Here is a 24,416-nt window from a genome sequence, read left to right as displayed (position 1 = left end):
AAATACAGCCGTATTCACATAGCTAGAGAGCTGTATAAGTGACCTTTTCAAATTCAGACTGAAGGGAGGATACTTCATGTGCTTGATTCTCTCACAGGTGGCCATTTGTCATGTTGATCTGGAAACGTCACCATTTGCTGCAAGCCATTGTCTTTGGCAGTTTTCAGTGGCAGGTTCAAACTGACCTATCAGTGCAGTGAGCAGTTATATACCAGATGGTCACCATGCAGGGTAGGTTCCACTCAGTTTAGTTTTGAAGTGCCCACTAAACAGCATCATTTAGGGGTGACTAAAACTTTAAACTAGAAGTATGTTAAAATTGAGGCATACCTTCAGAATACTCACCAAGACAATGCAAGACTCTGCTAGGCACAAGACGGCCATAGTTGATAGCTGGACGTTCTTTATTGATTAGCTATTAACCAATCACCAAGTTTGTTGGCTTGGGAAAAGGAAAAACAGTTATGCAACCCTTGTTTCTCCATAGTCAGAAAAGTGTCCTAATCAAGGGGCTGGATCCCACAATCTGTCAGCAGAAAGTACTGATGAATACAGATCTTTCTATCTCTCTTGTCCCCAGAGCAGCTAAATCTGACTCCAGGAAATTTGTTTCCAGGTTTGCAGGGCTTATGTGGCGTACTAGTTTTGTGAGTCAAGAGGCTACAGTGGGGAATGGGAAGGCGCAAAATCACTTCCACCAACCCCTCGCATGAGCAGGGCTGACAGTATAGGAAGGAGGGAATGATTTCAACTTCATTTCTTTCCCAGCTCCTCCTAGTGGTACAGTTATTATTCCATGTGGGCCCCAGGAATAAACTTGTATGGGATCCAAAACAGCAGCTGTGGGGAGGGAAGGGGAGGGAAGATCAGGAATCCTTGTGCACACACACATGCAAGGTCCTTGCACTGGATTCAACTCATAGGAAAGGAGGAAATTTCTAACCCTTAATTCCAAGACTATTTCTTCTTTGAGCCCAGGATGACCACCTTCTGTTTTAAAATGGCATGAGTAGCACTCCATCACAAGTGGAAACATTTTTGTGCAATATTATATCTATATGTAGCTGAATACACAGATCATCTTTATAAATATTTTCTAGGGACAATGGGTAGATTTGCTGTGGGAAGCTTACATGGCTATGAGGCTTGATGCTCATACTTACAAATGGAAAGCAAGCAAAACAAACAAACGTAGGTGGATACTTAACATCAGAAATAGCCTTTAGCAAAAGTGGTTTTGTTCTAATTCAAATGCAGAGCTTTCAAAAAGGATTAAATCAACCACATTTGATTGCCAGGTTTACCTGCAGGGCAGATTGCTAGTGTCCACACATACATTACTTTCTATTTTCTGATATCTGGAGATAGTTTTTGAATTCCTTTATTCTTGAACATATTTTAGTGAAATGGGGGTGAGGGGGAACCTGACTTTTTAAGGAAAAGCCAAGGGACATTCTCCATCTGCTCTGAGTTGGCTGACCAGAGCTCTTCTGGCCAAAATTAACACATTAAGGTCTGGTAGTTGGCAGTTAGCACTTGCTTGGGACTCTGCAGCTGTCCTGTGGAGACTTTGTTCACATTGAACTAACTGAAGGGCATTGTGGGACATAATTGAGATGCTATTTAACCTCAAGGCATTCAGTTGGCATTTAGTCTTTTTAATTCTGTACTACTCCATCGCAGGCAAAATCCTTGCCAGAATACTCCTGAACAGACTGGTGCCCACCATTGCAGAAGAACTCCTTCCAGAGAGCCAGTGCGGCTTCAGAGCTAACAGGAGCACCACCGACATGGTATTTGTTCTCAGGCAGCTCCAAGAGAAATGCAGGGAACAGAACAAGGCTCTGTATGTGACTTTTGTCGACCTTACCAAAGCTTTTGATACCGTTAGCAGGAAAGGCCTGTGGCAAATCTTGGAACGTTTAGGATGTCCCCAAGGTTCCTCAGCATGATCATCCAGCTACACGAAGACCAGCGAGGCCAAGTCAGACACTGCAACGACCTCTCGGAGCCCTTCCCAATAGGCACAGGTGTAAAGCAAGGCTGCGTTCTCGCGCCAACTCTCTTTACGATCTTCTTTAGCATGATGCTTCAAAGAGCCGCAGTAGATCTAGATGATGACGATGGTGTCTACATCCACTATCGCACCGATGGCAGCCTGTTCAACCTGAGGCGACTAAAGGCCCACTCCAAGACAATGGAAAAACTCATCCGAGAGCTACTGTTTGCTGATGATGCTGCACTCGTCTCCCACTCGGTATCAGCTCTGCAGCATATGACGTCCTGCTTTGCAGAGGCTGCCAAGCTATTCGGCCTAGAAGTTAGTCTGAAGAAGACAGAAGTTCTCCACCAGCCTGCACCCCAGGAAGATTATCACCCTCCCTGCATCACTGTGGGTGAATCAGTTCTGAAGACAGTCCAGCAGTTCAGCTACCTGGGGTGCATCATCTCCTCAGATGCCAAGATCGACAAGGAGATTGACAACAGGCTGGCAAAGGCAAACCGTGCATTTGGCCGACTGCACAAAAGAGTGTGGAGCAACAAGCATCTGAAAAAAGGCACAAAGATCAATGTTTACAAAGCGGTTGTGATGACAACCCTCATCTACGGCTCCGAATCGTGGGTTTTATACCGTCATCACCTGCGACTCCTCGAGCGCTTTCATCAGCGCTGCCTTCGCACCATCCTCAACATCCACTGGAGTGACTTTGTGACCAACACTGAAGTCCTCAAGTGGGCGGAGGTTACAAGCATCGAGGCATTGCTGTTGAAGACGCAGCTGCGCTGGGCAGGGCATATCTCCAGGATGGAAAACCACCGCCTTCCCAAGATTGCCCTGTATGGCGAACTCTCCACCGGCCATTGAAATAGAGGGGCACCAAAGAAGAGGTTCAAGGACTCCTTGAAGAAATCCCTTGGTACCTGTTGCATTAACCATCACCAGTGGTCTGACCTAGCCTCAGATCACAAAGCATGGAGGCACACCATCCACCAGGCTGTCTCTACCTTTGAGAACGCACGCATAGCTGGTCTTGAGGACAAAAGGAGATCGAGGAAGAATCGTACTGCTACAGCACCAACCCCAAATCAGACTTTTCCCTGCAGCCACTGTGGCCGGACCTGCCTGTCCCGCATTGGTCTTGTCAGCCACCAGCGAGCCTGCAACAGACGTGGACTACTGCACCTTTCTTAAATCTTCGTTCGCGAAGTCAAGCCGAGAGAGGCATTCTGGTCTTGTTTTTATAGAATACTTTTCAGAGTCTAAAGGATAGTTCTACCATATTTTCTTAACAAATCTTCTCTCTTATTGTTATTTTAATCTAAATATATTTAATCTAAATATATATATATATATATATATATATATATATATATATATATATATATATATATATATATATATATAAATTCCATTTTAAAGTTGTGTGATATAAATCATTAGTTATATTCTAGTAGTTTGCCAATTTTTCAGAAAGAATTTAAAAATTCATTTAAAGATGAATATTATAATGTAAACACAGGAAAAAAGAAAAAGAAATCAGATCACACCAGAGAATCTTAAAAGTCTTGCGTGTCCAACTAAACATAACATTTCATCCAGTTTTTTCTCGCTTCTTCTTTAGATTTCCCAGTTATCAGTTGGGATAAAAAGTCAAGCTCTGCAGTCTCCAAAACTTTCCCCACCAAGTCCATTTTCGAAGGGATTTCCTGACATTTCCATCTCTGCGCCAAAAGGATTCTAGCTGCAGTGCTGAAGTGTGCCAACATGTGTCTCATTTCTTTAGAGTAATCCTCTGGAAATATATTCAATAAAAAAGTTCTGGTTTGAAATGTACCTGGGTTTTCATGGTCTTCTGTAACATTCCATGTACCATTTTCCAGTAGCCTTTCACCATCTCACACATTCACCACATAAGGTAAAAAGTACCAATTTGTTTGGTGCACTTCCAACATTTATTAGACATGTTAGTATAAATCTTGCACAGTTTTTGTGGAGTCAAGTACCATCTATAAAACGTTTTATAGAGGTTTTCTTTGAAAATCATTGACCTAGTTAGTTTAACATTAAGTTTCCGCAATCTTTCTCACTGTTCTAGTATAATGTTATAACCAAAATTTTTCATCCATTGGACCATACAATCCTTTACAACTTCATCTTGTGTCTTCATTTGAAGTAGATATGCATCCAGTTTGGAAATTAACTTTCCTTGTGGTCCCAAAAGAATTTTATCAAATAAGTATTGTTCACTAGTGAAGCCTATCGCCTTGTCTTTAACATATCTGGATTCAACTTGCATTCTCATCCACCAGTTCATTTTAATATCCATGTTTTCTAATTCTTCTGTAGTTTTCAGTTGATTTTCTTTTCCCAACAAATCCTCATACCTGTAATTCTGGTTTGCTTTTAAAAGATTTGGGTGTGTAAATGCTTCTACTGGCGAAACCCATCTTGGAACTTTTGAGTAGATTTTAGGCTTTAACCATGACCAGGTGTGCTATAGAGATTTCCGAAACCAATGATTCTTAAAATAAGAATCTTTCAAGTCTTTGATACCACAAATACGCATGCCATTCCATAGTCAAAACGTGTCCTTCTAACAACAGTTGTCTCTTATCTTTCAACAACATCCAATCTCTTATCCACAACAGTACAGATGCTTTATAGTACAATTGCCAGTCTGGGAGGCCCATACCTGCTCTTAATTTGGAATCCTGCAAGGTCCTTAATTTAATTCTGTTTTTTTTTGCCTTGCCAGACATATTTAACAACCATCTTATTTAACTCTTGAAAAAATCCACTGTTTAGGAATATTGGAATAGTTTGAAAGAGAAATAGTAGTCTTGGTAAAACATTTGTTTTTATCAAAGCTATTCTTCCCATTAAATATAGGTTCAGATCATGCCATTTTTCCAAGTCTTTTTGAATTTCTTTAAGTAGTTTATCATAGTTGTCTGCTTTTAGATTGCTACATCTATTTGAAATCACCACACCTAAATATTTGATTCTTTTTTCATGAAGAAATCCTGATTTTTGCTGAAAAGCCTAAATTTGTTCTGCTGTCATGTTCTTGGTCAGAAATTTTGTTTTATAATAATTAATCTTTAATCCTGCCCAACAACCAAATTGTTTAATCTTTTTTATAGAGTCCATTGGTTGTTCTAATATAAAAATTAGGTCATCAGCAAATGCTGTAAGTTTGTATTGTTCGGTTTTTTTATCACAGCTCCCTTTATACTTGTGTCTTCTCTTATTTGATTGTTCAATACCTCTAATGATAAAATGAAGAGCAGAGGTGACAGTGGGCAGCCTTGTCTTGTACCTTTTTGTATATTAATTGTTTCTGTTAGTTCGCCATTCACTGTCACCCTAGCCTTTTGTAGGGAGTATATTGCTTCTACTGTTCTCAAAAAGTTTTCCCCACATTCCATACTTTTCAATTGCTGTAACATAAACTGCCAACGAAGATTGTCGAATGCCTTCTCAGCATCTAGGCAAATTAAAGCCAATTGTTTCTCTGGATGGCCTTCATAATATTCTAAAATGTCACAAACTGTTCAGACATTATCTTTCAAGTATCTTTTAGGCAAAAATCCTGCCTGGTCATAATGTATTGTAGATTGCAAAACTTTCTTCAAATGTTGCGCCAGTATCGCATCAAAAATTTTATAATCCTCATTTAAAAAGGAAATTGGACAATAATTTTTAATATCTTTCAAATTATTATCTTCTTTCGGAATCAAAAATATTGTAGCTTCTTGCCATGAGTTTGGAATTTGGCCTTCTTCCTGTATCTTTTCAATGAGGTGTTTAAATGGTAAAAGTAAAGATTCTCCATAGGCTTTATAGAACATTGCCGATAATCCATCTGGTCCTGGTGACTTGCCATTCTTTTGGGCAGTTAATGCCTCTCCAAGCTCCCTTATCGTTATAGGTTCATTCAAAAAATTTTGTTGATCTTCTGTAAATTTGTTAAGGTTATTTTGTTTAACATATTATTCTAAATTTGTTTTGTCAACTTGCTTGTCTTCATATAGTTTTTTATAAAATTGTTCTACAATTTGTCGTATTTCTTGTTTTTGAGATTTCTCTTTATTATTCTAATCTCTCAGTGTTGTGATTATTTTTTAAGCCTTCTCTTTTCTCGTCCTTTAGGCCAATCCAGGTTTATTGGCATGCTCAAAAAAGTTTTGTTTAGCATACCTTAATTTAATCTCCACCTCTTCCATAAAAATTAAATTCATTTTGTGCTGCATTTCTCTCACCTTTTTTTGAAATTCATATTTTGTTGGATGCTTTTTAAGATTCTTCTCAGCTTCTCCCATTTGTGACATTAAATTTTGATAATTTTCAGCTCTTTCTTTCTTCTTTTTAATGCAGTATCTAATTGCAAGGCCCCTGTAGAAAGCTTTTGCAATATCCCAAACTGTTTGCACCTTCACTTCTTGTGTTATATTTTGTTTAAAGAAAGATTCCATTTCTAGTTTAGTTTCTTTAAGAAAGTCTTTGTCTTTCAAAATTGCTATATTTAACTTCCATGGTCTTCTTATCCGTGCATCTTTTAGTTTTATCATTACAGGGCTGTGGTCTGATATAACTCTTGTTTGAATCTCTGTGTCCACTAAGTATTTAATCAAGCTTGTAGAAAGCCAACACATATCAGTTCTTGATCAGGTTTGGTGCCTAGGAGAGTAATAAGTAAAATCTCTAGAATTTGGGTATCTTGTTCTCCAAACGTCCACCAAATCTATTTCTTCAGCTAATTTCCAGAAGTTTATTGAAAGCTGAGGACTTTTAGTTTTAATCTGTTTATGTGTTTTCTTATCCAACTGTCTGTCAGACACCACATTGAAATCTTCTATTAGACAATATTCCCCATACTCCAGGTTTGATAATTTAAGACAGATCTTTAAAAAATTTCTTTTGATGATCATTTGGAGCGTAGATGTTTTCAAGCAGGATTTTCTTATTGTCCTCCGTGATTTCCACTAGTAAAATTCTACCATCTTCAGAAGCAAATTGCAGTTGTGTGTTATATTTGTCTTTAATATAAATTTTCACTCCCCTTTTCTTTTTGTATAAGTCTGTAGCTGTAAATAGATTGCCAAGCTTTTTATTCTTCAATAAAAAGTTCCTGGGGTGAATAATGTGGTGGCTGATGCTCTCTCTTGTAAAAAGATGGAGAAGTTTCGTCAGCTGGCCCCAGATGCCGATCGTGAGCCAGTGCCAATGGCCCAGGAGCTATGGGTGATTGGAGAACCGAGGTCTGCAGAGCTATAGGCCTAGCCATTGCGCCCAGCACCAGGAAGTCTTACGAATGCACTGTGTGGCAGTTTGAGGGCTTTAGGTCAGAGGTAGGGTATCGCATTGTTTGGCCCTTCCCAGTGGAGCAGTTGCTCCACTACTGTGTTTCTTTAAAAGGTAAGGGATTGGCCGTGCGATCCATTAGGAGATGCCTGTCTGCTCTGGCTTTTGCTAGTAAGGCGTTGGAGTATAAGGAGCAAACTGTAGATTTTCGTCTGCGTAAGACGCTGGAGGGCTGGGCTACAGAGGCCGGGTCTAATCCTGATGCTAGAAAGCCTATTTCTCCTTTGATCCTTTGGGGTTTGAAGGGGGTTTGGGGCACAGTGTGTGCATCCTATTTTGAAGCCACACTGTTTCATGCCACTACTTGGTTGCCTTTTGGGGGGCCCTTAGTGAGCTAGCGGCAGTCTCCAGAAATGATGTTTCTGGTAATGCTTTGTTGCTACAGGACCTGAGGTTAGTGGAGAGTACAGCGGTCATTACTGTTCGATGCTCTAAGACAGACCAGTGCTGCAAGGAGTTTTGGAGCTGGGCACATGCTCTGAGCAGAAGTTGTGTCCTGTTTCTGCTTTGGCTGTTTATTTGGCAGTACGAGGTCTCATGGATGGGCCATTATTTGGCAGGTTTGGTGGTTAATGAGCTTATGCGGCTAGGGGAGGGCCACAAATCACCCCCCCTTTGTGGGGTTAGGGGTCTGTCAGGATCAGGTGGGAGAATGAAGACCGTCCTTTGAGGCTTACTTGGAAGGGTCCTTTCATTGAGTTGTCCAGCTCGTGGGGGGGGACTTTCCAGGTGTTGCCTGTTTGCTGAGCTGGCCTGGTTGTAGCTGTGATGTATAGCTCTGGTCAGGGGTTTGGACGCTCGCCCGTTAAATGGCAGGGGAGGTGTCTGTTGAGACCCCTGGCCCTGACCAGGCTGCTTGTGCTGTTTAGCCCTTGCCGATTTTGAATAAAATTTGATAAAGTGGCCCTTCATTCATTCAATTCATTGTGTCTGACTCTTCATTCCAACTTTGGGGGGCAAATGCTATTAATATGATACCTGTGCAATTTCGGTAGTCTGGAACGTTCTTTATGTAAATAGAGCTTCACAGAGCTAGTCTGGAGTAGCTAAAACATGGGCTCTGCATATACTGATCAAGAGTTGATTTTGAAATTACCAGCAATCCAAAAATTACAAACTGGTTGAAACTTTGAATTTGGAAGTTATATGGCCTTATTATGAAGAAGTCAGCTCACAGACTCCTTTTTCCCTCTGTCTTTCATTTTAGATTATGAAAGAATGTTGGAAATGTTTCTATATGAATGAGGATATAAGAATCACTGCTTATTGTTTAATCTGAGCATTTGAAACTACCACTATGTGAATAATTCATTATGTTTCATATTAAAATCACATGTATTTCAGTGATTTGAGATTTGTTTTTCTTTTAAATTTTGTTTGTGGGATAGCATTTTGAGGACTGAAAGAAAACAAAAAAAAAAAGATCATGGAAGTTCTGTCAGCAGGAAAATGTTTCTGACATGCACAGCAGCATCTCACTGCAAAATGTCACATTTCTAGCAGTTTCACAAATTATATGTGAAAATGTGTTAAAATTAAGGACCTGAATGGGATGAGAATATATTTGTGTTTACTGTCTGGCTGTAATGTTACTGCTCTGTTAGAAAGAAAAGACAGTTCAGAAAATACTTAACAGAAATTTGGCAATGGGAAAAGAATGAGTGGGGATACTTAAATATGTCCCCATGTGGTTTCCAATGTCCCTATTCCAGGGCTAGCCCAGAGGCTGAGCCTTGTTTGCAAGGCAAGTGATCAGTGCAAAGTCCACTGAGGCTTAAAATCACTTTACACTTCTTGTGTATCCAAAGGATCACTGACCTACGATCCAGCTGGTAAATGGGTGGAAGGGTACATCTTTCATATTAAATGTCTATTGTGTGACTTGTGGTGAAAAAAGAGATGGTTCTGTCTGTCTCATACCACTGGTGATCTCAAAACAAAAGGCAGGAAAGACTAATAAAACTTTGGTGGGCTAGCTAGCTACTGGAAAAGAACCTATTGTAAAACCAATGAGGAAGGCAACCTCAGAAGATCTGATCTAAGGAGCTATTAAACTGCAATTTCCATCATGCATTGTTTTAAAGGTAAAGGATTTAATTTTCTGCACTAATACAACTGCTTGCTATGCTTACTATAAATCCTGCTGGGGCAGCATGACCTCAAATCTCAGGATACAGAAACGTTTTCTCCTATTACTTGTACCACTAGATACTCAACCAGAGTGCAGAACTTTGATAATCTTGTTACACAATTATGACATTAATCACATAGATCTTCATTTCTCATTCTTGTCATGACTCATGGGCAGTGATCACACATATGAAATAATGCACTTTTAATTCACTTTCAGTGCACTTTCCATTTGGATTTTGCCAGTTCACACAGTAAACTCCAGTTGGAAAGTTCATTGAAAGTGGATTGAAACTGCATTATTTAGTGTTGTGATTGCAGCCATGATGCCACAAGCAGCCATGATGCCACAAGCAAATGCTAGAAGTGGAGTCAGTAGAATCTGTAAAAGCATCTGTCCATTAAGCCATTTTAATTTCCTTGAAGACCGAAAAGGATGAAAGTCTATTTCATGCTACATTCAACCTCCCCACTTACTTGGAATGCACTTCTAGCTTAAAATATTTCTCACATCCAGAGGACTTTTTTTAAAATTAATTTAAGAAACCATGAAATACAAACAATTAAAAAAATAAAAAATACAACCATACCATAAAACATAATAACCATTGACAGTCTGTTACAAAACCTAAATTCACAATTACCAACCACCTGGCTTTAGTTGCATCAAGGGGATTATATCCTTATCACATAAAAAAATCCAAAACTGGCTTCCATGTTTCATCATATTCTGATAAGAGAACTACCATATGTGAGTTCCCAAAAAAATTGATTATGCATAATCCTGCCCATAAAAAATAGTTCCCAGAGATTCTGGTACCATTGTCTAAGTGATAATATGAAGTGAGAGTACATGCAGTTCAGCACAGTAGTCTCAGTTCAAAAAAGATAGATATGTTGGCAGTGGGGAGGACAATATAGGTGGTTTGTTCTTGTGTGAGAGGTTACAGTCCTGTTGAATGATCTGGTGCTTAGTTAGGTGCCAGCACTGGACTCCATATTGTTCATAGCAGTTGTTATACCAGAGGGTGCCATTTATAAGCTTCAGTTGGCATGCCAGCTACTGCCTCTCTAGTATCTGGTTGGGCAGTTGTGGTAATTAGATATTAGATGAAATTTTAAACAGTTTTTAAATATTTTAGAATATTGGAACCTTGTATATTTGTATTTTCCTTCTGTATGACTGGTCCAAGGATCACTATGATAATAAACAAACTAGTATCTGGTTTAACTTTCTGGTTCTATCTGTTAAGGCTCTAGGTCAGGGGTGTCAAACATGTGGCCCATGGGACGGATCCGGCCCACAGAGGGCTCCAATCAGGCCCTCCAACAACTGTCTGTTATCTGCTTCATTGTCCCTTGCCTACTGTGTTCGGTTGCCATTTTGTGTTTCTCCCCAGAGATAAGCCTGCCAGCAAAGCAGCCTTTCTTGGCTCCTTCCCTCTCCCCCTTCTTTTTCCCAAAGGGAAGAGGAAAGAGGAGGAACCTCAGCCAATGAAAGAGCCTAGCTCTATAGCTCTGCTGGGTGATTAACAGCCCTATCCAGACATACATGGCGAGTGGCCGCTCGGGCATGGGCGGATCTATGGCGCCGCTTGTTGGCTTCCAAAGGGGAGACAGTACGCCATGCTGGGAGAGGGAAGAGGGTCCCAATGAGTGAGAGAGAACCCGTCACCATGGTGATTCCTCCCAGGCGCACACCATTGGCCAGCTACCAAGGCGGGGGTGGGGGAGGCACAGACTTGCACGGAACCACGGGATTGGCCAGCCCATTGCATGTGACCAGGTGAGAGGGCAGAAAGCCCATGCTTGAGAGGCTGTCAATCCCCTCACTCCCTCCTGCTGTCAGAGACTCTTCCAATGGCAGGCTGGCAGCCAGGGGCACGCACAGACAAGCAGGAAGTGCCAAGTGCAGGAGTTCCCTGTCCTAGACAGTGGCTGGAATGTGTGTCTGGAAGCGGCCAGACCAAGTCCAAAAGACACCACCACCAGCACCTGGAGCCCCCCCCAGTGTTGCCCTGCTGCCACCCCCTGCTATGTGCAAGGAACACCTCCCCTGGGGGCCACAGAACTTGGAGTGTGAGCCGCTGGGCATGCATCCACTTCAGCAAGCCCCACCCCAAGTGCACAGCACACAGCAACCCTGTGCGATCGGGTAGACTGTAAGCCCAGGTGGGCTGAGGGGCGGCACCCCCCCTCCCCTGTCCAGCCATGCGGGGGTAGCATGGTGGCTCATAGCCCATTCCCCTCCCCCAAGAACCAAGTCTGCCCACCCTCCCAGACACTCCCTCAGAGAGGCCACTGACAGAGGAGGGGGTTGCCCCGGAAATGTGCAGTATATGCCAAGCAGGAGAGACAACAGTGGGCACAGCTCATACTTTATTTTTCCAGAACAGAGTGCAGCAGTTTCCCTGGTGCACGCTGGACAGTCTCGCCGTGGGTGGGGATCTGCTCCAAGTGGCAGGCAGAAGCAGCTGAGGGAGTGGGGGGGCGGTGGAGCAGCACACACGGAAGCCTCTGTGTTGGAGTCCCACCTGCAAAATGGAGACAGAGATCAAGAGCACCTGCAGGGGTGGCAGCTGGAAAGCAGGCTGCGTTTCAGCCAGGCGCTCTCTTAAAAGGACATTCTCTGACCCACCTCCCCACAATGGGGCAGCCACCATGCGCACACGCCCCATGCCCCGCCAGGGGTTGGGAATGTGGCAGAGGGCAGACCAAGGGAAGGGAGCAGGCAGCAGCAAAGGGGAGCGAGGTCAGCAGATGCCCCCTGCCAGAGCCCACTGCCTGGTTCAAGTGCCAGAAATGTTCACACACCGAGCACTCAAGAGTGAGGGGAGGGGGAGGCGGGGGGGACAGTGGAACTTACCCAGCCATGGGCATCAGTCCTCGCATGCAGAGCTTCCGGAAGCCCAGAACCTGTGGAGACCTGGAAACAAGAGCAGTTAGCCCCAGGGGAGAGACCTCTCTCCCCCCTCACAAGTCACATATACTGTCAAAGCAACCACGAGATGCAAAATCCGTCACCAACGTGCCTGCCTGTTCCTCACTCTAAGTCCATGTGGCCGGGAGCGCACCGGCAGAACTCCCCGCCACACGCTCCTCTGAGTTGTGCGAGGCCAGAGCAGAAGTATTTCTAGGAGGGGGGAGACTGCAATTGGGTCCTGGGAAAAGGGCTCATCAGCCCAAGGCGCGAGGGGATTGGCGAGGCAATCACACCACTTCCTAAGGGGTTTCCGAGCTTCCGCAGCAGCGGAGGCAAACTTTATTTTTGGTTTCAATGAGTGCCTATGGGGCATGCTGCCGTTTTTGCAGGCATAAAGTTGCACTTCTCGGGGGGGGCATGTCATGGGCCAAACTGCTCAGGAAGCCGCCTAAGCCTGGCCACACCCCCAACTCCACCCCCTCCTCCACCTGAACGCCATGCTCTGCCTTACTTCCGCTCATGCTCGGGCCCAGCCCTCAAGCGCCGCTGCCCTCAGATGGAGCGGCACTCAGGCAGCCCCGCACCCACAGATCTCCCCTCCACTGTGGTGGCACCGGTCGAACATCGGCACAAACCCTTTCTGCGCCCACGTAGCAGCTCGTCTGCTCCCAAAAGACTTTCCGCCCCCCCTCTGGATTGTGCTCTAAATTTGCCAGACTCAATTAATCACCCTGCAGAGCTACTGAGCCCAGCCTCTCTTCCTTCTTGGCTGAGGCTCCTCCCTCTCCTTGTGCTCTGGAAGAAGGAAGGAAAGAAACAGAGCTTCCTTTGCCCAGTTCTCACCATTGGGAGAAATACAAAGAGCACTTTTAAGACTAGTGAGGTTTTATTGAAGGTATGAGCATTTTGCCTTGTTAAGGGAGGGGGGGGGTTGTTGGGCTTGTTATGGGTGCAACTGGTTCCTCTCATCTTTTTCATTGTATTCATGCCCTCCAGTCTTTCTCAATAGGAAGGTATGTGAACTATTTAGAAGAGAAATAACAACAAGCTAGCATTAGGCTGAGTGTAAGTGTGTCTAGCCCAGGTTTACCCAGGAAATTTCCATTGATTTTTCTTTCATATTTTCCTTTGATTGGGGATCTTGAATTTAGACTTCCCAGATAGTAGGCTGATACTAATCATTGTACATGGCTGTCTCTGTTCTTGTACTGCCACACAGGAGTTGTAGTTATTTTTCTGGAGAAGACTATGGTTTTGCAGACAATCACATAGCCCTCTATCTGTGCCATGGTGCTTTCACATAATCTTGACCAGCACATGAAGCAATTTATGTACAAAAGCTCACAATGCCCAGATGCTTCTTGTTTTCCTCTAGGTCTGAGGCTCAAAGCATTGACTATGAGATCTTTGTAATGAATGTCAATAAATCAAAAGTAGGTTTGCAACTTATAGATGTGAACACTTGAGCAACACTTGAACAACATATTCAAGATTGGTACAGCACAGACATTGTCTGCAGTTTTTGATGCAATAATTCATAGCAAGAGATGGCATTTATCAGACTGTAAATCAAAATATTGCAAGAGTGCTAATGTTTTAAGTAAAAAAAACATTTTTTGTCTGCGCTTTCTTTATACAGTTTATAGGTCTGCTAACTCACATTACATCTTATGACACATATGGCCCAGCCCGACAAGGTCTTAATTATGTCAAATCTGGCCCTCATAACAAATGAGTTCAACACCCCTGCTCTAGGTGATCTGTTGTGTTTTTAAAATTGGTTTGGGGATAATGTTTTGTTATTTTTTAACTCATTGTACATGTTTTAATAGAATAATTTTGTTAGGGGCCTTAGGGCCCACTAAGCATTGTACATCTTTTAGTAGGATAATTTTGTTAGGGGCCTTAGGGCCCACTAAGCATGAAGCAGGATATAAATAGGAGGAAAATGATTCTCTGTATTAAATTGTGGTCTTATAACTTCTGGTATAGGTGCATTTTAACAGATGATAATAAACTTCAGGAGACTTTTCTGGTATAATTTGGCTGCAATTCTTATTCAAGGACCAATTGAATGTTTGCTTAGACTGAAAAAAATTACTCTTTGGGGGCCATAATTATTATTGCCCCCCCCAAGTCGGAATAAAGAGGCGGACACAATTATATTGGTGAAAATATGGGCCACTTTTATTGAATAATACTGCAAACAGCAAGGGCAACCGAACTGCAGCCAGGTCAGGGCCAGGGGTCTCCTCAGACCGCTCCCCTGCCTTTTTCAGCAGGCGAGAGACCCGCCCCCCCGGCCAGAGCTGTGTGCCACAGCTCCCGTCAGGCAGGCCCAGCAGGGAGGCTCGCACCGGAAGGCCCAAACACCAGATGCGAGTCTCAGCGAAAGGCACCCATCCAATCGAGTCTCCAGGACAGTCTGCATTCACACACCTCGGGCCAAACCAAAGGTTGATCCTGCCAGACCCCCAACTCCCCAAATGTGGGAGGCTAACCGGTCCTCCCCAGGCCGCATGGTGCCATAAACCCCGTAAAACCTGCCACAACTAAGGCCAAGTCTCTACTTAGGGCTTAGCACCCACCCAATGCACAACGCCAACACAAGCCCTTGTCGCAAATCCCTCAGGAAAAGCATATTACCCTTTTCCAAGAGATGTACCCCATCCCCTCTGTAGAGGTCAGGACATTCCTTAGAAATATCCGGATGGGGCAAATAGTGGCCCAACCACCCTCCAAAACCTTGCGAATCTCCTTATTCGCTCTGTAACAAGCCCTTACTAACCCAGCTGAATTCCAAGCACTGCGCCACACAAGTGCGGAATCATGGCCACCAAACCATAATGGTACCAGACCATCTGTTCCTTAAGTACTTGAAATCCTCTACCTCCCAGGTGAACAAATTAATACCTGCGAAGGAGGGCCCAAACACTCATAAAATAACAAGAGGGGGGGCCAGCCAGGCCACTGAAGACCCCTGCGCCCCCGCCATTCCACCATAACATATTTGCTGAGCCCCAGCTGAGCAGTTCTCCGAGCTTGACTGTGCCCACAGATGAGAACTCTGCTCCTTCAGCCAGGAACAACAGCATCTAAAAGGAAAAACAAGCAAGTTAACAAACCCAGACTTAAACTACCCCCCTGCTCCTAATAAAACTACCAGCGGAGCAAAGGGCGAATAAAACTTTTGTAAGCCTGAGACCGCCACCGGCCAAGGCTGAATGGACAAAGTAGGATAACCCAGGGCAGCAGCCGTATATGCCGTGCCGATTCAAAGAAATGGATACAAAACCTCACTCTAAATAACCCCAAAATTGATGTCATGCCAGAGCCAGAGGGCTACACTCAAAATGGCAGAACAACAACCCTTCTCAACCTCAGAGCTACCTTACCCCCTGATCACTTAACATCCCTCCCTGAAACTAAAACTTTTAACAAATATAAACTGTTCCCCTTACGGGGGTACCTACGATGCCCTACATCAAGAGGACCCACCTTCATCGGGCAGAGGCCTATCTCCAGATTGAGAAGGACCCCCCCCCTGATCCTTTCTGACCCTTGCGCGGCCAGACTCTCGGACAGTTATTGAAAGAGTGGGGGCCAGCGCACAGGGGGCATTCGTGCTTGAACTGGCAAGCTTTACGACTACACGCCCCCTGGGACCCAAACTCCCAGCAGAGCGAGCGGGGCTGAACCGCCTGCCCTGCTGCACTGCGGGAGGATACTGCCACACTGGAAGGAGAGGAGGAATCCTTGGATAGAAGGTGACCACTGTCGGATCAGTCACCCAAACTGGGCCGAGCGGGTGACATCACCTGCATCCACAACTGCTGGTGAATCCGATCCCAAGGGAGTGAAGGGTACAAAGCGGCCCTCATCCTGAACTCCTGGTCGTATTGAATCCAGGCCGGGCCGCTGAACATCGTATACCCCTTGTATATGATGTCCATATATTGAATCAACGCAGCGGCCCGCCAGGGCTGTGCACGCGCTATCACTCCCGCATATATGAAAAACCCCGGAAGCCAATTGGCCCAGGTCCTATCAACCTTCCTTTTCTTCAGCTTCTCCTTGTCATCCAACTCATCCTTGTCCTTCTTTTCCAATTCCCTAAATAAGAGGGAGAATACATCTATGTATTCTCCTTTTAGGATTTTTTCCCTCGTGGCCGGCAGCAAGTGATCCCCCAAGGGCAAGGCCACCTCACCAAAGGGCATAGCCCCAAAGGGGACCGTCCCGTAAGGAGATGGGAAACCCCATCCACTCGACGGCCCCGCTGCTGCCCCCTGCAGCCTGGCCCCAGGCCAATTTCCAAATGGACCAAACTGGCCCTGTGACCACATCCAGTTGCCCTGCTGCCCCAAACCTAAAGATGAAGGAGCCCAGGACTACCCGGTGTAGCCACTGCCCCATTAGGAGCAGCAGATCCCCAAGCCTCCCAGGGCCACACAGGCCCAGTGTAAGGCAGCGAATTATCCCCCTACTTACCATGAGGCAGAGCTGGCACCAACGCAGACCCAGCACCGAGTACCCCAGACGACGGACCCGCTCCCACATCGGAGCCAACAAGCCCTACAGCTCCTCCAGTCGAAGATGCAGACGACCTGCCCTCCAAAATAGATAAACGGGTCAATATATCCGCTTGGACAGCCCGCTTAGGGACCCGCCCCTTCTTAGGCAGGGAAACCCAGATGCCTGCTCCAGGGCCTGCAGTCTCTGAAAAATGACTGCATTCACTTCATCCTCCACCTCCTCATCCGATAGCGAGGGGGGCGGAGGACGCTTTGGGGGTGGTCTAGGAGCCTTAGGAGCAGGCTTCTTCCCCTTTGATTTACCACCACCTTTACGCCCAGACATGATCACCAAAGAGCACAGCCCAAATCCCAATTAAGAGAAAATAGAAACTGCTGCAACCCTTGTAACCACTCTGATCCCAAAATGGTGAGTTAAAAAAGGAAAACACCACCAGAGCCTCCAACTATCACCAGAACAAAAAGGGGAGAGAGAAGGCCCAATTCTACACTTAAAATGGCCGCTGCCACCCTTGCACTTAAAATGGCCGCCACCTCACTATCTTAAAATGGCTGCCAAGAAGAAGGGAGAAGAACCCCACAGAAAATGGCCACCGAGACTCAGCCAAAAGGACAACCACCCAGGCACCCACAAGATGGCCGGGCCTCTCTCCCACTAATCACCACCACTGAGGAACCCAAAATGATATAAGGTCTCAGTCAAAGGCCTTTTGCATCACCCACTGCCAGAACTGACGATACCAGGGACTGAACCTGGGACCTTCTGCATACCAAGCAGATGCTGTAACACTAAGCCACAGCCCTTGCTAAAAAATCCCTCTGCAAGGGAGCTCCCAATACCCTCAAAGGCAGGAAAAAACCCAGGAGATAAAGATTGCCCCTTATTAACAAGGCAACTCCCCCACCGCTGCACCAAAAAACGCCTCAGCCCAAATGCACTCTGTTGGGCTGAAGCACGAGGCTAGCAGCCCTTATGCTACTCCACCACAATGAAGAAAATGCTGCTCCCGACGATCGCTGAATCGGCCTCGCCAGCCTAATCCCCCTCAGGTGCAGCCAAAGGAGCTCGAGCACACACTCCCTGCTCCTCCAAGCACCCAAAGAGGACTGCCAAGACAGAGGCGGAGGCTTCCAAGCAAGCGCGGAAGCCCCGCCCCTCCCAGACGCGCCTAAAGCGCGCCTCGCAGTCCGCTCTCCCTCCGGGGGGGGCAAAATCTCCCCGGCAGCCACGCCGCGATGCGGCGGGCTGCCGGAGGCTCCGATATAACAAAAAACACTGAATGTCAGGAGTACAATGTTTCATGTATATTCAATCAGAAATCCACTATGTTTCATCAAAAACAGGCAAGGTACAATAAAAAAGCATTCATGTATGTTTTCTATGTGTAGTTTCTTCTTTGTTTAAGAAACAATCATTTATTTATTAGCATTTTAGAGAAATAGCAACAGCGGAAAAACATACACTGATCTTCCTGGAGTTGTCTGCAGTATTTTTAACTGTTGCTATATGATTTGAGTATATTCACACAATTACTTCTGCATGTGATTATTTGAACTTCCTCAGAATATCCATCATTGTAACTAGAAATTTCTCTAAAATCAGATTTTGCCCATTGAAAAAATGGCATGGTTTATTTTCTGCCAATATGTAATATAGTGGGTTTGATGCATGGAGAAACACGGTTGTAGTGGTCAAAGCTCTTTATTGTATTACAGGTTAAACTAAAGACTACTGAACTGGGCTGATGGGGCCAACTATATACAGTCCCAAGTTCCTGTGCTAGGACGCCATTGGGTCATTTGAACCGGCAGGGGGCTAGTGACTGGACCAGGGAAGCAGGGATTTGGATCCTGATATTCATTGTTCCTAAATTCAGTCCTAAAAGGCTCCAATGAGCCTGGCAGGAAGGTCTAACTACGAAACATACCATACACAACACAATAGGACAGTAATTTAATGAGTTTAAAAACTGTGGGAAAGATGGAGGTACAAGATTTGTTACATAGAAACATATAGCTGGAAGGGACCCTAAGGGTCATCCAATTTAATCCCCTGCACAATGCAGGAAATTCACCACTACCTCTCCCCTCCACTCCCACAGTAACCCTTGCTCTATGCCCAGAGGCAAGCAGAAGAAAAACCTTCCAGGATTCCTGGGCTAATCCGGTCCAAAGGAAAATTCCTTCCTGACTCCAAGGTAGTATAAATATAATCCCAACAATAGGCAATATGAAGGAAATGAAGTCCCACATAGGTATCTTTAGCCCAAGTTCTCCAAACAAAGACCCAGGTGCTTTAACTTGGGCTAAAGATACCTACGTGGGACTTCATTTCCTTCATATTGCCTATTGTCGGGTTTGGGATTATATTTATACTACCTTGGAGTCAGGAAGGAAAGCATCTGGTTTTTGTGCTGATTTTCCATGCCTATGAAAATGAAGCAAAGGATTTTCCTCTATCATGTTTTATCATAGCTCTTGTATACATGTTGGACAAGATGTACAAGATGGTAACACAAACAAAGAAATGCAATTATAACTGGAGCTCCTTAGAAGAGCCATTGGCTCTGTGGGTATCTTGAAAGACAAAGCTCTCTGTTGGGCTTTATTTGGTAATTCTGCTGATTGTTTTAATTCAGTTGGTTTAGAATTATGTTAGGTTGTAATGATGCTCTCCTCTGGTTCTCAGACATGTACTACTTGGATTGAGTTGCAAGCAGAAGTATGATGGCTCACTACCAGCTACAAGGGACAATTTGGAAGTACTGTGTTCTGGCCAAATAGCATCTGCTTCCACTTCAGTGGCTAGGCATCTGCTACTGCAAAGCCTTTTGAGCCAGTCTTTGCAAAGTGACAAACTACACTGAAGCAGACTCAAGAAGTACCATTAGGAGCCAGACCAGAGTAGTAGGTCCCAGACAGGAAATATAATTTGTTGGCAGACTGAAGATTAACTATTTCTGAAATAGAAGGAGGAAAGTTTAGAGACAAGGGGATTCTCAAGTCTGGGTTAAAGGAAACAGAAGCACTGGGGTGGGTTTGAGGTGAAATGAAGTAATCACAGCTATCTGTATATAGGTGAGTCAATGGTGAAGCAGACATAAGAAATGTAACACTTCTGCAGCATTCCAGACAGAACAGCTGTTTTAATGCTTGTCTTCTGATGTACAAGTTGAGCACTGTTGCATTGGCCTGCTCTTGGTTTGAAAAGTAGCAAGCAGTCTATTTTCTGATGATGTTTGGGCTAAGAAGTTTATTTTCAATTGGGGACTTACCAAGGAAGCTATGAGGCTGAATGTCTTTGGCCTTCAGATGTACACCCTCTAGTCCCAGGGTAAGGGGTCTTTGGGTCTAATTTTACACATGCATACACTTAAAGCAATATCTGTGGTGAAATCATGCAAGCACCCAGAGGGAGACAGTAGCTGGTTTATTCTTTTTCAGTCTTTATTATTGAATATATAAAAATAATGGAAAGAAAAATGAGAGGAAAATAGGTGGGTTGAAAAGGCAATATACTAAATTTGGGGGAGACTTTAAGCTATGAGTAACTGAATTGCATATAAAATCACACAAGGATTTTTGGGGAGAAGTATTTCACCAAGTAAATCACAAAATGCTTAGTAAAAGTCATCAGAACTGTTGTATCTATCAGAGTCTGCCTTTCCTCCAATCAGGAAACTCAATAACAGAGGTAGAAATGAGATGAATAGGCAGATCTTTATTGTTTTCACATTAATGTGGGAAGGAAAACAATCTTTCACCCTTCCTTCATCCTTCCTCCGTTTTCCTTCGGCCATCTTCTCCATAGTCATATTTATACCTTTCTGTAAACAAAGGAAGGAAGGAAGGAAGGAAGGAAGGAAGGAAGGAAGGAAGGAAGGAAGGAAGGAAGGAAGGAAGGAAGGAAGGAAGGAAGGAAGGAAGGAAGGAAGGGAGGGAGGGAGGGAGGGAGGGAGGGAGATGGAGAGGGAGGATGATGGGGAGGGAGGGATAAGTGGAAAGAAAGCAACTTTAACTTTAAATGCATTCCAAAAGCCACTGGCTGACTTGATTTGAAGAACTGATTTAAAGAAATACCTTCTCCAAGCCACCTGATAGGGCAGTGGGAGCTTCAAGAACCACATGATATGTGTGAAAGGGCCACATGTGGCTTCCAAGTCACAGTTTGGCCACCCTTGGTATAGTTAGTCACATCAAGGCTTTTTCTTTTGTTTTGTACCACCTTTACTGTTTTTCCATATTCACTACTGCACTAAAAGTTTTACAGTTTGTTCCTGAACACTTATAATAAAATTATTGTTCTTATTAGGCTTCCCAACCCCCCTGCCCTGGCGGGGGACTCCTGGGTTCGCAGCCTCATTTCCCGCTCTTTAAAAATCGGGAAGCGGGGGGTGGGGGGGAGGAGGGGGGGGGAGAACATACGTGTAGGCTTCATATTGTTGTAGAGCTCCTGAGTCATTTGTAAAATGTGTGCCCCTTTAAGGCTGGGCAGGAAACAGGAAGGGCTTCAGAGAACAGCCCCTCCCTTTTTTCTCCTTCTTTTTCACAGCAAGTAGAGTTCTCCGGAAGAAGATCTAGTAAGTACTTGTGTGTGTGTGAGAGGGACGGGGCAGGGGATTCCCTGGTTTGGAGGCCCTCCCCCGCTTTAAAAAGCATGGGGGGGAAATGTCTACTGGGCACTCTATTATGTCTACTGGGCACTGAGCCTGCTTCAGCGGGGAGGGCGGGATACAAATTAAAGTTTATTATTATTATTATTATTATTATTATTATTATTATTATTATTATTATTATTATTATTATTCCCTATGGAGAACGATTCCCATAGGGAATAATAGGGAATTGATCCATGGGTATTGGGGGCTCTGGGGGGGGGCTATTTTTGAGGTAGAGGCACCAGATTTTCAGTACAGCATCTAGTGCCTCTCCCCAAAATACCCCCCAAGTTTCAAAACGATTGGACCAGGGGGTCCAATTCTATGAGCCCCAAAATATGGTGCCCCTAACCTTAATTATTTCCTATGGAATAAAGGCATTTAAAAAGGTGTGCTGTCCCTTTAAATGTGATGGCCAGAACTCCCTTGGAGTTCAATTATGCTTGTCACATCCTTGTTCCTGGCTCCACCCCCAATGTCTCCTGGCTCCACCCCCAAAGTATCCTGGCTCCGCCCCCAAAGTCCCCAGATTTTTCTTTAATTGGACTTGGCAACCCTAGTTCTTATACTGCAGGGGTAGAGAATGTCCATCCTGAGGGCCATTTACGGCCTTTGAGACCACTTGGTCTGGCCCTCGAGGATTGCTGAGCTAAACCGAGTCACATGGTGACCTCCCTGGAGCCTGGCTGGCTGGTGAGGATCGTGAGGCACAGATGCATTGTACAGCAGCCTGCTCAGGGGGCAGCTGGCCGGCAGGTATCATGGGGCCCAGCCATGCAGCCGTCTCCCTGGGGCCTGGCTGGCTGGCTGGCTGGCTGGCCAGCCAAGATCTCTGTGGGGCCTGGAAAGGCACTGTTACAGTTCAGGTAAGTTTTCCCCTCATTTCTTTATTTCCTTTTCTTTCTATTTCTTCTTCTCAATTCTTTATTTCCCTTACTTTTCCTTTCTTTCTTTATTTCCTTTTCTTTCTATTTCTTCTCCCCATTTCTTTTTTTCTCTTAATTCCCCTTTCTTTTCCTTTCTTCACCCCATTTATTTATTTCTCTTTATTCTCCCTTTATTTTATTTTATTACCCTTTATTTTCCCTATTTCTTTATTTCCATTTCTTTCTTCCCCACCTTTCTTCATTTCCCTTTCTTTCCATTTCTTTCCCTATTTGTTTATTCTCCTTTCTCCCCCTTTCTTCCCATTTCTTTATTTCCCTTTATTCTCCCTTTCTTTATTTTCCTTTATTACCCAGCTACCACCAGTTCAATTTGCACTTGATTATCCCAGATGGTGTGGCTGAATATGCTAATGAGTGTGTGACCTAATATGCTAATATTATGGGATGTGGTCTAATATGCTAATGAGTTCCTGCTGGGCTTTTTCTACCAAAAAAAGCCCTGGACCTAAGCATTTGCCTAGGGCAGTGGGTCGTGTGTGTGTGTGTGTGTGTGTGCCAAATTAGGCTCTTCCCACATGACTTCAAATAGAAAAACAATTATTTGCATTAATTTTCTGGCCTGAATCGTTATCCCTCGATGGAGCACTGTTTTTTCAAGATAATTTTGTATGACTCGTGAATGATGTTATAAATATCCAAATGACCCTTGGCAGAAAAAAAGATTCCCCACCCCTGTTATAGTGTCTGAGTCTGCACATCTCTTTGGTCACAGATAAAAGGTGCTTGCTGAGAAGGAAGGCAGGGGTTGGGTAGGTATTCTGGGCCCTCCCAGATAGATTCTTACCAGACTGATGGCAGCCAATAGAAGGCTCTCCCTGATCCCCTGATATGGGTACAGGGCTATCTTGTAACTTGGCCCAGTCTGAAATCAGATTCAAGCAGCTCACTTAATCCAGTTATTTATGTTCAAGGGCTTGTGTGTTTATGAATACATTTAGACATGCCTACCTGGAGGGTTCAGGCTAGCCCAATCTCATCAGATTTCAGAAGCTAAGCAGGGTCAGCCTTGACCAGTATTTGAATGGGAAACCATCAATGAACACCAGGGTCACTATACAGAGGCAGTAAATGGCAAACCACCACTGAAATATCTTGCCTTGAAAACTTCTATAGGGTCATCACCATAAGTCATCTGCAACTTGACAGCAAAAAAACAGAATAAAGTGTGCAATTGGACATTGCTGACCTAATAAGAAGCCTAGTATATCAAAAATCAAAATTGGAAATATCAATACCACTCCTGCCATCCCAACACAATTCCTGATTCTGATATTACTACTCTTGATAATATCAAAATCAGTGATCCTTTTGTGAGGAAACAGTAGCTAGGGAGGAGAAATGATCCCCAGCTGCTTGGTAGTTCATCTATCATTAAACTCTAAAAGGCCATTGTTTTCAATGGGGAGGCCAGGGATACCCCATCTGAAAATAATGACTAATACTGAAAGGGCAGATGTGCCACCTATCATCTGGAATATGCTCTAAATATTGGTCAGTCTAGAGACAAGGCCCTTTACATTTTACAGAACAATTATTCCCTATGGGGTAGACCTGGCCTCTGGAGTTCCAAGGACAGGTCTTCTCCATAGGAACTGGTGGCCCTTTAAAATTTAAAGGGCTCATGTACTATCAATCAGTTGGAGACCCTTCCTTTCTCTCCCTCCTTCCCTCCCATATTTTAATTCTGCATGGGAGAGTCAAGCAGGACATGATTATAGCTTTAATAACTACCAGGAGTAAATTCCCCATGTGAAATTAAAATAAGTGTGCTGTTGTGCACTCCTAATACACAATTGGCAGAATGAATCATATGCAGAAACATATGTTGCAGAATTGCAGTGGAACAGGTAGGTCAAA

This window comes from Heteronotia binoei, chromosome 9 (genome assembly GCF_032191835.1).
Source record: "Heteronotia binoei isolate CCM8104 ecotype False Entrance Well chromosome 9, APGP_CSIRO_Hbin_v1, whole genome shotgun sequence".
In the NCBI taxonomy this organism is placed as follows: Eukaryota; Metazoa; Chordata; class Lepidosauria; order Squamata; family Gekkonidae; genus Heteronotia; species Heteronotia binoei.
The sequence above is the reverse complement of the archived record's forward strand: the minus strand, read 5'-3'. Positions refer to the sequence as shown.